This window comes from Mustela erminea, chromosome 1 (assembly GCF_009829155.1).
Source record: "Mustela erminea isolate mMusErm1 chromosome 1, mMusErm1.Pri, whole genome shotgun sequence".
Classification (NCBI taxonomy): domain Eukaryota; kingdom Metazoa; phylum Chordata; class Mammalia; order Carnivora; family Mustelidae; genus Mustela; species Mustela erminea.
This window is the reverse complement of record NC_045614.1, coordinates 16,674,197-16,687,914: the sequence shown is the minus strand read 5'-3', so window position 1 is coordinate 16,687,914 and position 13,718 is coordinate 16,674,197.

Sequence of the window (13,718 nt, the reverse complement as noted above, 5' to 3'; positions counted from 1 at the left end):
AAGACAAAATATCTTGAAAGCAGCTTTATTTGTGGGGGCAAACAACTAGAGTGATAGTGAATTTCTCATCAGAAATCATAAAAGCTCAGGTGAGTGGCACAACATTTTTGATGGCTAAAAACAAAAACAAAAACAAACAAACAAACAATCCTCTATTAATTCAGAATTCTATCCAGTGGAAATATCCTTCAGGAATGAAGGAAAAATCAAGACATATGATGAAAGAAAGAGAGAATTTGTTACCAGCAGAGCACTGTAAGAGAATGACTAAAGGCAATTCTGTAAACAGAAAGGAAATAATAAAATAAGAAATCTTAGAACATTGAAAAGAGGCCAAGAACAATGACCAGAGTGAAAATGTGGGTAAGAACAATACATTTTCCTTCTGATCTTGAGTTTCCTAAATGATGTTTGATGCTCACAGCAGATATTGTAACACTGTTGGATGTGGTTTAAAATATGTAGAGGAAATATTTAAGACAATTTAAATATAAATGGGGAAGGATGAAAGGAAGTTAAAGGAAGTTTCTACACGTCATTTGAACTGGTGAAATGTCAGTACCAGTAAACTGTGTTGTTATGCATGTATCATGTAGTAACTAGAATGACCACCAAAAAAAAAAAAAACAAAAAACAAAAAACAAACAAAAAAAAACTGTACAAAAAGAGATACCTTCTAAAGCACCATGGCTAAATCAAAGTGGAATTCTAGAAAAATGTACAAATGTCTCAAGAAAGGCAGGATAAGAAAATAGAGAAATGAGAAACAATAGAAAAAAGTAGTAAATAAAATAAATCGCAGGCATAGCACATTAATAATTACATTAAATATAAGTGGCATAAACATACCTATTAAAACACAAACACATCAGGCTCCTTGCTCAGCAGGGAGCCTGCTTCTCCCTCTGCCTCTGCCTGCCATTCTGTCTGCCTGTGCTCGCTCTCTCCCCCCCTCTCTCTCTGATAAATAAATAAAATCTTAAAAAAAAAAAACCCAAAGATAGCTATGATGGATTAAAAAATATGACCCAACTATCTGCTCTCTTAAGAATCTCACTTCTAATACAACAATACATTAAAAATACATGTAGATTGAAAGTAAAAGGACAGAAAAATAGACATCATGCAAGCATCAGCCAAAAGAAGCACTAATGGCTATCTTAATATCAGTCCAAGCAGAGTTCAGAGAAAGAAAATTACCAAGGACAGAGAAGGACATTAACAGAGACAAAGAGGACAGAATGATAAAAGGGACATCCCAGCAAGAAGACACAGAAATCCTAAATGTGTATGTACCAAATCAGAGCCACAAAATAAGCAAAGAAAAGACCAAAAGAAAACCAAAAAGATCAATCTACAATTATATTGGAGAATTCAACATCCTTCTCCCAATAACCGATAGAACAACCAGATAAAATATCAGCAGGGTTATAGAAGAACTTAATAACACTCTTCACTTCCAGGATCTAATTGACATTTAAAGAACACTCCACTGAACAACTGTAGAATACACTAAAAAAAAAAAATCCACTGGACACATATGAAGTTATATATGTCCTAGGCCATAAAACAAATCTCAACAAATTTAGAAGAGTTGAAATAATACATGATGTGTTCTCAGGCCACCACTATGGAATCAAAATAGGAAGATAACAGGAAAATCAACAAATATTTGGAAACTAAGCAATACACTTTCACAAAATCTATGCATCAAAAAGGAGGTCTCTAGGAAAATTAAAAAAAAAAAACCATTAAACTAAAGGAAAAAGGGAATACAATGTATTGAAATCTGTGGGACACTGCTACAGTAGTGCCAAGAAGGAAATCTGTAGCACTAAATGCTTATACTAGAAAAAAAGAGAAATCTCGTATCAAGTATCAAATATCTAAGCTCTTACCACAAGAAGCTAGAAAAAGAAGAGTTAAATAAACCCAAAGCAAGGAGAAATAAAGAGTAAATATCATAGAAATTGAAAAGAGATAAACAATCAAGAAAATCATTCAAAAACTAGTTCTTCTAAAAGATCAATACCATTGACTCACTCCAGTAAGATTAACAAAGAGCAAACATTGTAAAGATGATTCTACAAACATCAGTTTAATTTCCAAGACAAAATGGACCAATTCCTCCAAGAGCACAAACTATCATAATTCACCCCATATGAAATTGATAATTTGAATATTCATATAACTATTAAGGAAATTGAATCAATAATTTAAAAAGTTCTCCAAGAAAGAAATTTCCAGTTCCATATAATTTCAGTGGAGAATTAAAACCAATTCTATGCACTCTGTCAAAAAATAGAAAAGGGGGAACATCTATAATCTTATATTGCTAGAATTACCTTTATACAAAACCAGAAAAACCCAATACAATAAAAGGTAGCTACAGGCCAATATCTCCAAGGATTATAGACTTAAAAAATCCTTAACAAAATATTAACAAATACAATTTAGCAATATTTGAAAATGACTATTCATCATGACTAAGTGAGGTTTATTGCAGGGACATGAATTTGGCTTTATATTTGAAAATCAATCAATGTAACCCACTATATTAATAGGCTAAAAAAATCACATGACCATATCAATAGATTCAGAAAAGCATTTAACAAAATTCAACATGCATATGCAGAAAAAAACCACAGAAAACCAGGAATAAAGTAAAACTTCCTCAAATGATGAAGAGCTACTACAAAAAACCTACAGCTAGCGTCACACTTAATGATAAATATCTTAATGCTTTTCCAATAAAGTCAGGAACAAAGTTAAGAATGCTCACTTTTACCACTCTTATTCAGCATTGCACTGGACCTTTTGTCCAATAAAGCAAGAAAAGGAAATAAAAAATATATGGATCCAAAAATAAGAAATAAACTACCCTATTTGTCAATGATTTGATTATGTACATAGGAAATCTCAAGGAATCTACCAAAAAAAAGAAAGAAAAAAACACCTAGAAGTAATAAGTTAGCTCAACATGGTTGCAGTATACCAGATAAGCAAAAAGAATTCAATCATGTTTCTATATACTAACAAGGAACATATGGACACAAAAATTAAAAGTACAATACAATTTTATAATTATTCAAAATGAAATATTTAGGCGTAAGTAACAAAACATGCCCAGGATGTATATGCTGAAAACTATAAAATGCTGATGAAAGAGATCAAAAAAGAGCTCCATAAATGAAGAGACTTACTGGGCTCATGGATTAGAAGGCTCAACACCATAATGACCTCAATTATCCCCAAAATGACATACAGGCTTAAAGCACTTCCTTTCAAACTTCCAGTTGGGTTTATTGTAGATATGAAGGAGATTATCCTACACTTTATATGGAAAAACAAAGGAACTAGAATAGCTCTAAGGAAAGATGAACTAGAATAGCTATAACAATTTTGAAAATGAAGAATAAAGTGGAAGGAATTAGTTTACCAGATTTCAAGACTTGCATCACTACAGTATCAATGTTACATGAGTTAGTAGAGATATAGTCACTTAGATAAATGACACAGAATAAAGAATCCAGAAGTGGACCACACAAATATAACCACTGATTGTAGACAAAGGCACAAAAGCAATTCAGTGGAGGAAGAGTAAACTTTTCAAGGACTAATGCTCAAATTGTTTCATCCACACAAAAGGACCTTTATATCTTATATGAAAATCAACTCAAAATGGATCATAGACTTAAATGTTAAATATAAAATAATATAGATTTTACAAAAAAAAAACCTTTGGGATCTGGGGGTAGGCAGAGTTCTAGACCTGATACTGAAAGACAATCCACAGAAGAAAAAAAAATGATAAATTGAGCTTTAAAGAGGTCAAAAACATTTGGTCTGCAAAAGAGTCTCTTCAAAGGGTGAAAGACAAGTTATAGAGTAGAGAAAATATTTGCAACTCAGGACTAACATCTAGAATATACAAAGAATTCTCAAAACTCAACAGTAGAAAACCAAAGAATTCAATTTTTAAAAGAACAAAACACATTAACAGACATTTCAACAAAGAGGCTATACAGATGGCAAAAAAAAACACATGAAAAGATGTTCAATGTTGCTTCCCATTAAGCCATCATGAGCTATCACTACATATAGCCAAAATCAAATGCTGGTGACAATGCAGAAACAGTCCTCAGACCCTGCATTGCTAGTGAGAGCATAAAATTTTACAGCCATCAGGAAAAACATTTGGCAGTTTCTTAAAAAATTAAACATGCAAATACCATGTGGTGCAACTTTTGAATTTCTAGGCATTTATTCCCAAAGGAAAACTTACGTTCATACAAAAACCTGTACATGAATATTCATAGTAGCTTTATTCATGATAGCAAAACACCGGAAAGCACTCAGATGGCCATCAGTTGTTGAATGGGAAGCACACTGTGGCTCATCCACAGTGTGGATGTAGAATACTACTTAGCAGTAAAGTAGAATACTACTTAGCAGTAAATAGGAATAAACTCTGATACCCCAATATGGACGAATCTCAAGGAAAGTATGCTGAGTAAAAGAAACCATTCCAAAAGGTTACATGCTGTATGACTCCATGTATATAGCATTCTTTAAATTGAAACATTATAGAAATGGAGACTAGATTAGCAGTTGCCTAGGCTAAGGACTATGGGTGAGGGAGGGATAAGGAGGGAAGGGGGTGGGACTTTAAAAGAGAACACCAGATCCTTGTGGAGATGGAATGGTTCTGTATCTTGACTATATCCACATCAATATCCTGGTATGGTATTGTATTAGATTTTTCCTTGATGTTACCATAAAGGAAATGGTATGTTACCATAAAGGGTAAAGAGTACATAAGATCTTTCCACATTATTTCTTATGACTAACTGCCCCTGAATCTACAATTACCTGAAAAAAAAAATTTTAATTTATAAGAACACATAAGTGGACATGGGGAAATGGAGGGGAGAAGTGAATTGGGGGAAATTGGAAGGGGGAGACAAACCATGAGGGACTGTGGACTCTGAGAAACAAACTGAGGGTTTTGGAGTGGGGGGATGAGAGGTTGGATGAGCTTGGTGGTGGATATTAAGGAGGGCACCTATTGCGTGGAGCACCACTGGGTGTGGTGCATAAGCAATGGATTCTGGAACACTGAAAAGAACTTTAAAAACAAATTTTCAAAATTTTAAAAAAAGAACACACAAGTAAATGGATAATTATGAATTTTAAAAATGGATAAAATACATGACTGGGGGTCTGAAAATAAAGAAGTGTGCTTTATTAGAATAGCAACTGACACAAAGTTGAGGGTGTAAAGTGATGATTTAAAAAAAACAGAATTGGTTGCCTGGATGGCTCAGTTGGTTAAGCATCTGCCTTCAGCTCAGGTCATGATCTTAGGGTCCTGGGTTTGAGTCCCACAGGGAGCCTTCTTCTCCCTCTGTCTCTGACTCTCTGTCTCTCATGAATAAATAGATAAATAAATAAATAAATAAATAAATAAATAAATAAATAAAATCTTAAAAAATAAAATAAAAAAACTTTAAAAAAATTAAAAATAAAAAAGAACAGAATTAAAATTCAAAAACCTATAATAGGCTGGAATAATGGACCAAAATGAATGGGATGAAATATATTGGATTTTAAGGTAAAGCCCTGTTTTTATACACATAAAAACTATATGCTCAAAAGTTGAAGTAATGAAGTTCCTCTCCTCAATCTTGAGAATTTAGGTCCTCTTATTAATTTCAGTGAAAATTTTCTAAGAAACATCAGAATTAAGAAAGTCTTCTTCCTTTTCTCTTTCTCTACCAGCCCCACCTCTCAGCAACTGTAGAAGGCAAAGTTATGAATCATTATGGAAGTACAAGGGTCAGTTCTATAATGTATTACATTGAAAACATTCACAAGAATATTGGTCCTACTCCTTTGTCTGTTAAGAAACAGGGTGAGAAAAGTCATTAACCACGATCATCTTTAACTTGTATCATAAAAAGTCATTCTTGCTTTGCATTTCTAACAGATTTTCAAGACATCTAGACTTTAGATGTTAACTATAATTGCTATGAAATGTAGCTTGAAGTATCTAATTGTCTAGTTTGTGAAACTGATTCTCTTGCTTCATCATCTGCGGCTCTTAGTAATAATATTCAAACTGGCTTTTCTGATTTCAGAAGGTATAAATACCCATAATGAAAAGGAAACTTTTAATTTCTTTCTGAGCCAGAAGAGTGTAGAAGGTAAAAGAAACTAATGAGGCAGATAGATTTATTCTATCTATCTAGATTTATTATATCTAAATCTATTAAGATAGATTTATCTTAAAACATTAAGCATGGTTGGTTATTGTCATGTCATTATCTTACCTCTGGACCTCCAGTTTTATAGAAGAATGACCCTCCTTTTTTTTGAAGTTGTTATTTTGGTTAGCTTTTCTGTTACTTGTATCTAAAATTATGCTGCTTTAAATGTACTCAGGATGAAATTAATTATTAATTAATTGAAAAAGACTTTTTTTTAAAAGACTTTATATTTAGTAGTTCACAACAATATGTCTAAGTACATCTTGAATGGAAACAAAGTATGCCCAACCAGTTATTGTGGAAACGTAGCACATCAATAGTCCAGAGAAATTCTTCCAAGGTGGCAGAGAGAAAAGATGGTTTTTAAGCAGATGACAAAGGAATAATAACATCCAAGTGTTTACATAAAATGGCAGTTAACTTTGAGGTTTGATACCCAACTATTTTATCATTCAAGAGTGAAGATAAATTTAAGAGATCTCAAGACATATAAGGATTAAGGAATTTTACTATCTACAAACAATAAAAGGACTATCAAATAAAAATCTATTGGTAAATTTTTTAATGCTGATGGGAGAAAACTTGGTTGTTGTTGTTGTTTACAAATGTAAAACAAACATAAAATCAACCTTCAAGGCAGTGATGATTATATAGTAAGGAAGCGATCCTTGATGAGTGAAAAAATTGTACAAAAATCTATGTTGTGTTTAGGCGGAAAATAAAAATACTACATAATTTTAAAATCTGTTGGGAAAATCTTTAAATATGCATGTTTAGGGGTACCTGGGTGGCTCAGTTGTTTGGGTATCTGCCTTCAGTTCAGGTTGCGATCTCAGGGTCCTGGGATTGAGCCCCACTTCGGGCTCCCTGCTCAGTGGGGAATCTGCTTCTCCCTTTTCCTTTGTCCCTGCCCCCCTCCACTCATGCTCTCTCTCTCTCTATCTCAAATAAATAAAATCTTTTAAAAAATGTACATTTAAAAACATAAGAGGAGCTGTGAAGAGAATTAAGTAGGATATCTAGCTTCCAAAATAACACAGGAGAAACAAACAAAAGCTAAAGACAGGGAAAGAGATTTAAGGATGAGCTAAAGGAAAAAAGCTCATAAATTGAAACAAAATAGGATGGCTAGGGTCATTCTGATTATATTGGTAATCAAAAAATAGAAAAAGTAAATGGATTGACATCATTTATCAAAAGACATAAATTACCCGGCACTGCTTACACAGAACTGTAAGAAAACCACATAGGCTGAAAATAAAGGGTGGGAAAGAGGTATTCTGGGAAAAATGAACCAAAAAAATATGCTGAAGTAGAATATCAAAATAGAACTTAAAGTGAAATCCGTAAGAAAAGAAGAAAACTGTTTAATTTTAAAGGAATGATTAGGAAAGTAATACTCATTTTGTTAATATTATAGTTATAATAAACAATATGATATAATTAATTAGAAATTATTAGAATTTTATAGGTTTTTTTTACTTTCACATTTATTTTTCTAATTGTATTATAATTATTATAAAACATATAAATATTGGGTTTTTATCAGTTCTACACATAAGGTGTTTTCCCATTTTTAAATGAGAAATGAGGCTGCCCCTACAGTCATAAGCCTTTATGGTATTTTATGCTAGAGATCACTAGGCACCTTGCAGATCAAGAGTTTTGATGATAACAATTTCAAAATCTTGCTCATCACCATCAATGAGAAATTTATTCACTTACACAGGGGATAGAAATTAAAGCAAAATATTTACAAGCAGACAAACTTTTGCAATATTGAAATTATGTTTGAGAAAGCTAGCAGTTCTTTCGCTTTCATGAACACAGGTAATGTTGAAATTTCTTGTCATACTGAAATACGAACAACTATCAGAGTCCATCAAGTGCTTTATACTAAGAATTTTTAAAAATGCTGCAGCTTTACTTTACAAATCATAATTACATGGTGAGAACAGACCCCCGTGGCTGGTTTGGATGCCAGTAAAAGGGCGCATTAGCCACAAGTGAGCAGAAGTGACCAAAAATGTAAAGTAGAGAGTCAGCGCTGTTGCCTAAAGCTGTGTCAGCGGGAGCCCCAGCAGAGTCTCTCTGTTCCCCAACCTCTACCAGCCCGATGCCTCAGCTGTACTCTATCTCCGGGGCCCCTGGAATACGAGGGACCTTTTCTATAATTCTGTAGACCCCTTGTCTTTGATGGGCAGCCATGAGCTCTGCTGGTGATGTGAATGTCCACTGAGGGGCGCCTCCTTGCCCAGGCTCAGCTCATGACCATAGAGCCCAGAAGCTGCAGGGAAGTCATGTGCTTACTGCGCATGGGGTCACCAGGTGAGCTTTCTGGACTGAGGGGCTGACTGCCAGGAACCCCAGATGAGGTTGCTTAGGGTAAGCCATCTGTCCCCACCCATCTCTCTGGAGGGCTGAAGAAATCCATCTCTTGTGACATACCCACAGCGCGTTCATGGCTCACTGGCTGGGAACTATGATGAAAAGCTGGGCATGTGCAAGTTCCTAATAGACTTATTGGCAAATGGTATCACACAGACTGCATTCCCTGACTGCAATTTATTGAATTAAAGACCATCCTAGTGTAAATTCTAAACAACATGTTTATTGTTGTTTCCAAAATTCCAAAAACACGTTTTTGGGAATGGCAAAATATATTTCTAAATGCACTGTGAGTTAAAAAGAAAAGCAGAACAAAAATCACCAAGTAACGAGAGTTGAATGAAAATGAAAGCTTTGATTTGTAATCCATGCAGTCCGCGATTCAGAAATCCAAAGGATTCTGAAAACTGAAACTTTAGTTCATAACTCACTTGGTGGCAAAAATCTGACCTGAGGCTATTCGATCTTTATTTTCCCACCTCTCGCAAGACAATAAAGGGGAAAAACCAACCAACCAACCAACCAACCAAGAATAAGCATAAATAGGCAATATTAGCAACCACAACCACAAAACATATAACTACATAAAACAGAGAATAACCATCCTAAGAGAGTAGTTGGCGTGACTTTCATGCCAATACATTCGGAAATTCAGACAAAATGAATAATTTTCTAGAAAATTGAACATTGCCAGAATCAACTCCTGAAAATTATATTTAAAAAACAAACAAACAAACAAACAAACAAACAAACAGAGGTAACGTTTTAAGAAACTAAATTGTTAAAATTTCTTCTCTACCCCAGCAGATTTCCAGACTAGAAACTACAGATGGTCAAGAAACAGGCAAATACGCTGAATTTCCATCATAATCAAGAAAACAGAAACTGAAACAGTATTGGGCTAACACTTCCCACCTGTCTGATTGGTAAAGATTACAAATCTTTAATAGGCAAGTGCTACAGATGATGTGGAGAGCAGGCCCTCTCCTGTCAGGTAGGCAGGAGTGTAAATGGACAAATCCATTTGTAGAGCAATTTGGTAATATCTAGAAAATGCACAGATGCTCTGATTCAGCACTTCCATTTTTAAGTATATATCTGACCCGGAGAAATGCAAGAGTGGTGCCCAAGGAACTGCCAGGAGAGCAGCTAGAGCGAGAGGGAGTGGGGAGGGGGCGGGACCGACACTCCGCAGAGGTGAAGTTGGGAGCCACGTTAAGTGGGGGCTAGCGGGCATTGGGTGGGGCTTTGCCTTTTATTGGGGCACCAGGTGGAGAAATAGTGCAGGTTCTGGGGAGTGGAGGGATTGCTGTTTTAATGGGATGGCTCTGGCAGCTGCATTGGACATAACCTGTTTAGGCACACAGAAGGGGGCAAGAAGCCCCACCCACGGTGGCATGGCGGCAACGCAGGTTGGGGGAAGGGCTCAGAGCCTGGGTGCAGCCGGGGCTGCATGACTGATGCTGGGCACATGCATAGCCCTGGCCTCACTCCCACACACCGTCCAGTCGCGTGGCTGAGAAATTTTCAGATATCCTTGTGGTAAACTGGTTTCTCTTGGGACGAACAGCTTTCCTCTCCTGTTCCCCGTGGAAGTGAGGAGGCCACTACTATTTCTGTTGGCTTGATTTCGACCATGTAAGGAGTGGGCGTTTGAGAAGGTTGTCTAAGGGTGAAGTGGTCTGACAATTCCTAGTCCCATAAAGCATGGAGGTGTCTTGGAATGAGGTAAGAAAGCAAATCTTGAAATAGATTATCAAAGTCCCCAAGATTTTCAGAATATTAGTGACAGAAATAGACAAGATGAAATTAAAAAAAATAATAATGATAATAATAGTAAGGAGAGTTTTTGACAGGCTCCAGAAGCAGTAAGGCCCCACACTGTAGTTGGGGCTCCTTCCTTAGAGCCCATCTGGTCACTCACAGTGTTCTATCACTTTGTTCCAAGATACTGATTCGAAATGGTTGCTTGTATCTCCTAAGTTTGGGACTTTATAAAGAAAATACAGGAATTATTTGAAAAGAGCCCAAGTCAAGTTTTGGGGGCTTGGGGGTTTGTTTTGTTTTGTTTTGTTTTAAAATTTTTAAAAGATTTTATTTATTTATTTATTTGACAGACAGAGTTCACAAGTAGGCAGAGAGCCTGGCAGAGAGAGAGAGGAAAGTAGGCTCCTTGCCCAGCAGAGAGCCTGATGCGGAGTGTGATCCCAGGACCCTGAGATCATGACCCAAGCAGAAAGCAGAGGCTTAACCTACTGAGCCACCCAGACGCCCCAGTTTTGTTTTAATTTTAAGTGAATGTGTTGTCAGTTACTTTGAACATACATACATCAAATTACAAATCCCAAAAGGATTTGTATACAACCCAGCAGTGTTCAGGGTACAACCTGCACAACTGTTCTTGGCCACCCCTCCCCCAATCTACAACTTGATAAAACCCAGCAGTGAAAGCCTCCAGAGATTTCTTGGTTTGGGTTCAGTCCACTTCCTCTTTTATCCTTGTTCTTTTTTTTTTTTTTTTTTTTTTTTTTTGCTGTTTGCTCACCTCCTTCGACATCCCACACCCACACATGCCACCATGATCTACCCTAATTCAGAATGGACTTGCCACTTCCTTTTATTAAGGCTGGCACATTAACTGCCACCAGTATTTTTCTTTTTGTAGTTTCTTAAAGGCTGGACCTTAAAGTAGGTCATTTCCACTGCTCTGTCCACGGTGTCTTAGCTACTTTCCCCCGTGGGACCTGTGAAAGCACAGATCCATTTAAATCTGAGAACTTAGGGACGCCTGGGTGGCTCAGTTGGTTAAGCAGCTGCCTTTGACTCAGGTCATGATCCCAGCGTCCTGGGATCGAGTCCCACATCGGGCTCCTTGTTCGGCAGGGAGCCTGCTTCTCCCTCTGCCTCTGCCTGCCATTCTGTCTGCCTGTGCTCGCTCTCCCCCCCCCCTCTGATAAATAAATAAAATCTTAAAAAAAAAATAAATCTGAGAACTTAGAGGATTAGCTTTCTGTTGCTATGGCTCTGCAAAACTTCTTCTCCTTCCCTTTCTTAGGAAAGCCTCATGAATATTCTAATTTTGAGGTAGCCTTGAGTTTAGGCTTGCCCGGTTTATGAAAAGCTCTTAAATACAACAGTGGCATCTGAGGCTTGATAGTCGGTTGATAATTCTGGCCCAGGATTCCACAAAATGACACGGTAGAAGCAAAACCTTTACACCAGCTCCATTGCCTGGTTCTGTATGGCTCTTAATTATTCCTGCAGCCGTCTCACAGGGCTCTGTTCTATCTGTCTTCTCAGTGACTTTTCTCTTTGACCGAGAGAAGTTCCATTTTTCATCATGATGGGTTGAAGCCTGGGGGCCCAAGCTTCCGTCCTGCCTCTGCGAATGAACGTGAGACATAGGCTGTGGCATGTGGTTCCTTAGGACCTCAGTTTCCCCGACAGTGCAGAGGTCAAGATCAGACTCTCTCCCAGCCCCACCAGTCCGTGGCATTGGGAAGTTGGCTCTTGCAAGGCATCCTGCTAGGCATCCTGCATTAAAGCAAGAAAAGTCAAGGGGAGCCAAGCCCCCTCCCCCGATGGTTTTTCCTCTTGTGTCTTTTCTGCTTATTTCACTATGACTTTTAAGGAAGTGGGGTGATAGATGAGCTTATAGAGATGATCCGTCTCTCTGATCAGTGGGGGTTTTTGCACCTTCTCCGAGCCCCCCCTGAGAGCGGTTCTCTGCCACATCCTTGCTAAAGCCCAGATGGATAAGCCCACCGGAGAGCTTCTGGTTCCGTAGGTCTGGGGTGGTGGGGCCCTAGACTGCTTTTTTAATGGCATGTGGCTGACAGCACTGCCCTGTAGGACTGCGCCCAAAGTTTATAACTCCTAAATTTCATTTCCTGACCTCGGCCTCCCATGCGCCTGATTGACATTCCAACCATAGGAGACTCACACTCATTTCCATCCACTTGAGGAGTGGGGGGTGGGAGTGGGAAAGGCCCCTGGACTCAGATGAAGTGACACAGTCTGTCTCTGGTAAGGCCACTGAGCTGCTTCCAGAGCGACTTAAATAAGAATGGAGCCTCCTGGTCGGGCCACTCTCTGTGGCAGTCACCCCCCCATCCCCCAGCCTATGGAAGGGGACTCAGAAGAATCTGCTTTGCAGCTTCAGGGGAGGCAGGGCAGAGGGGGGGAGAGGAGAGAGGAGGCTCCTGGTGGCCTTGGGCTCCCGTCTTGGCTGCCTGTGTTCAAGGTCTTGCTGTAGTTCTGTCCTTGGAGGACCTGAGGAGCCCCTGTATCCTTCCAATCTATTCCTCCGTTGGCTGAGATCAGCAGTTTCACATTTTTTAATGCACCTCGGTTTCCCCCAGAGGGCTGGTTAAAATGGGGTGCTACCTCCAGAATTTCTGACTGCGTAGGTCTAGTCAATCCCCCCACCCCCCATCACCAGGTCCTGGTTGTGAGAAGTTAGTCACCCGCCCGAGGTTCCTCTCTCCGAGGGTGCAGAGCAGGGAGGCGAGCCCCCGGCTGCCTGACTCAAGCTCCTGCTCTTAACTACTGCTCGATTTCACTTCCCCCTCCTGCCAGACTGGGTCTGTTGCCACCCTCTGGAGTGCTGGTCTGCCCTGTCATCCTCAGAGGCTGTTCCAAAGTCTCCCTCTCTCAAGAAGCTCCTCTGGATTTCCTAATCTCTGCCCACTCACCGTCCAAACTGTGGATAACGTGGTCCTCGAAGCCTTGCACTTTTTAAAAATTTAAATTCAATTAATTAACATATACTGTAGTATTAATTGCAGGGGTAGAATTCAGGGATTCCTCAGTTACATATGACATCCAGTGCTCATCGCAACACGTGCCCTCCAGTTACCCCAGCCCCCCAGTCCCCTCCCCTCCAGCAACCCTCAGTTTGTTTCCTAGAGTTGAGAGTCTCCTATGGTCTCCCTCTCTGATTTCATTTTATTCTATTTTTCCCTCCCTTCTCCATCACCTCACACCAGTCAGAATGGCCAAAATTAGCAACTCGGGAAACAATAGATGTTGGCGAGGATGTGGAAAGGGGAACCCTCCTCC